We start from the raw sequence: 3,783 nt of genomic DNA, 5'->3' as shown, positions 1-3,783 counted from the left end.
TAGGGCGGCTAGGAGCTGGAACCAACTTCCAAGGGAAGTGGTGCTGGCCCCTACCCTGGGGGTCTTTAAGAAGAGGCTGGATGCCTACCTGGCTGGACTCATTTGAGTCCCATTTCTCTTTTTGGGGTTTTTTGTTGTTCTCCCGCCCTGGCGGGGGGTCGGGCTAGAAGATCTACTAGGTCCCTTCCGACCCTTAATCTATGAATCTATGAATTATGAATCTATGAATCTATATAGTGGCCTTTCATTTTAATTGTGGATTTTGGGGTTTTTTCAGAGAATTTGCTATTTTTAAACAGAAAACAAGGAGCCCTGTTCATCAGTTAAAAGGGAGACAATTTCTCAAGTAAAAGGTGACAGCAGTTGAGTGAAGGCCCTCAATTGTACAAACCCATTTATTTCAATGGGTTGACAAGCTATAATATAATAATAGCAAACTCATTTGACATCAGTTGAACATCAGTGTTTTACAAGATAACATTATTCTCATTTCACAGATGGGGAAACTGAGGCACAAAGCAAAATTATGTTTTGTTGCATGCAGGAAAACACTGGTTAAAACCAAGGATAGATCCTAGGTTCTATTTTAACTCAGTGCTGTCATCAAGCTTTGCTGCCTCCCATAGTAACTAATGTTGTAACAGAACTTGTGTACAAGGAAGAATATGGTTCAGTCTCTCAGCTGTGCTGTTTTTCAGTGCACACAGGCATAAAATGCAGAAGTCTATTTTGCCACCACACCAAGTTGATAAAGTTGATATGACTGAATATACAGAGAGCAGATCTAAAACCTCCAAACTAAGCCTCACTCTTTTAAGAGTCTTTTTTCAATTCCTGTAAAAAAAAAAAAAAAATTTGGAAAAAATACCTTTCATAATTTTAAAATACAGAAGTTTAAATTAGGAATGTGCAAAATGTCACCGGCTGTTTCGTTTACACTTGTTTTGATGTTGAAAGAGCAAAATCAAAACTAAACAAAGGGTGTCAAAACAGCCTCAAAACAAAACTAGGCTAGTCGAAACATTTCTAAAGTCAAAACATTTTGACCATAGCGCTGGGGATGGGAAGTCAGTCCAGCTGGGCTGACTTCTCATCCCTGGCACAAGATCGAGCCCAGGGGCAATCTAGCACAGGGGATGAGAAGGCAGCCCAGCTGGGCTGACTTTCTCCAGCCCAATCGTGGGGCTGGGGTTGGGAACTCAGCCCACTTGGCCTGAGTTCCTTTCTGCAGCCCAACGGTCGGGCGAAACATCAAAACAGTGAGGCTGTTTCAACTCAAAATTAAATCCGATACAAAACATTGTTCCGTCCAGACCTCGAAACTGAAGTCAGAATGGAACAGTCCCATTTCGCACAGCCCTAGTTTAAATCAATTATAAGCGAGAGCATTGGGAAAAGGCAAACTAAGCATTGCAAGGCAATAAAGTAGGACAGAATTTATCCAAGTCTCACTGTAGTCCTGTTTTTGCTTTCACATGTTCTATTTCACTGTCATGCCCTTTGCAAAATAAGAGATTCCCTGATGTTTGGGGAGCATGTATGTCTTAAATTCCTGGCCTACCCTCTGACACTGTGAACAGCCTCACTGATCTCCTTGTAGATTTGAGCAGTGAACCTCAAAGAAAAGAACAAAGCAAAGGGATCAGTAACTATGTGTTTAGCATAGATTATTTTATATATAATCTATCCTCTTATTTGAAGCCAACAAGAGGATCATTTCTTTCAACTGGCCATAGAACTACTGCCAGAAGACCAGGTCCTCAGGAAGATTACACGTTCCTTGTCTCACTGTCTCTGTACATATATAGCCCTGGGCAAATATTGAACTCAAATCCAAACAGTAGCAGAATGACTGAAGTTTACCAGATTAGAAGGAAAAAGTAGATAGGTGGTTTCTGCACCAAAGCAGGCAGCAAGCCATCAAGGAGAAATTACATTAAGAAGCCAGGTCAAAGGAAACAGACTACTGCCCTGGGAAGATGTTCCGATTAATGCTCTGTAGCTATGCCATAAAATAGCAACAGCCACCTGCGAGAAGCCATTTTAAGCACTTGGAGTTCACATGGTGAAAAATGTTACTTTTGTATTAGTAAATATGTTTTGAAGATCTCTATTTATATGCAAAATTTGGTAACTTTCTTATTTCATTGGGCATTTCATGAGTATTCTCCAGCTTTTGCTGATTTGTTCCCCACTTGACGTTATCTGAGCTCTGTGCTTCAACTAGAATCAGAGAATTCTTGTTCACAATGCAAGAAGAAACTTTAAGCATCCAGTTTAGCAGATGCATGTTCTGTAGACAACTGTCTAATGAAACACACTGGGACCAGAATCCCAGGTCGTCAGCTCCAAAATTAAGGGGTGCCTAACAACTGGAACCAAACAAGATTTTGCTCAATTTACTTACCCTTTCTGTAGGCCAGTGAGTAGAGAGCAATACTCCACATGTAGAAGCAAACTATTTATACAATGAAATCTGGTTTATTAGTCACTGGGATAACCCATCACTATGATTCCGTTAATGCACTGAATCACCACCAGACTCCTACTAATATGCACACAAAACACTTTGGCTAATTTGTGATCTCCTGAAATGCAGTCATTTCCAAATGTACCAGAATAGCAAATCAAAATGAAATTTGCTCATGATAGTCTGCTTAAAAGATGTTTTCCTCCATAGCTTCTCTCAAGCTAGTTGGTGCTCACAAGACTGTATATTTTCTCTTCACAGCTTTTCTTGGCTCAAGAAATACAAAAAAAATCAAGCATTCTAGCCCGATTCTCACTGCATGCAATAATGCAAAGCAAAAATATTTAACTGATTTATTTGACTGTCATGTAATCATTTAATTCTTATATAGCTAACACTTAATTTTTGTATAATAAAACTTCATATGAAATATTTACCTGTAAAACAGTCTCAGATATCAAGACAGAGAGAATCCAATATGCACTCAGATTTTTGCAATTTTTTTCATTATAAAATGTCAAAAATCATTCTTTACTGTGTTATGCTATGGCATATAAAATACATCTCATGAAGTTGAAATGGCATACTACTGATAATTGCTCATCATTACCAATTCTATTGTAGTGACGAATTGACCACATTATACAAATGCCACTCCATAAAGTTGCTAGATCACTTAAGGTTGAGAAACGCCCATTAATGAACAGAGACTAGTATCAACACTCTTTCCTATTTATTCATGTCTTCTTTGTCTACGGATGTCAAGGTGACTTTTGCACCCTGAGCACAATTGCTAGTTGAAAAAACACTTATTGCTTCAGTTGAGAGGTAAAGAGTTTCACCTTGAGCTGCTGGAATAAAATGATCCACAACAGCAGACTAACGTGACAATAATGCTGTTGATAGCCAAAATTACTAGGGTTGCACTGATAAACATTTTTGGGGCCAATACTGATAGCCAACTATTAAGGAGGCATATTGGCCAATACCAATCCAATTTCTGATACCAGCCTGGCAGCTTGGAGAGCTGCATGCAGCTAATAAGTCTGGTATGGTGGAAGGTAAGGGAGAAGGGATGGGGTATGGGGGGGGGGCAGATCAAGGTCCTCCACAGTGAGGAAGGAGCAGGGCTGGGGCAAGAGCTGCAGCTCGTCCAGGAAGCGTGAGGAGGGCAGCTCCTGCTGCTGGCCACTAGTCCAGGAGACACTGGTCCAGCAGCTCCCACTGCTCTCATCTGGGAGGGCACGTGCCCCCAAATCTGTGTGGGGCAGGGTAGGATGGGCTGATTTGGGAATAGCCCCCACAGGCCCGGC

The sequence above is a fragment of the Gavialis gangeticus genome, unplaced genomic scaffold (assembly GCF_001723915.1).
Source record: "Gavialis gangeticus isolate Ggan-Ray unplaced genomic scaffold, GavGan_comp1, whole genome shotgun sequence".
Taxonomy (NCBI): domain Eukaryota; kingdom Metazoa; phylum Chordata; order Crocodylia; family Gavialidae; genus Gavialis; species Gavialis gangeticus.
The sequence above is the reverse complement of the archived record's forward strand: the minus strand, read 5'-3'. Positions refer to the sequence as shown.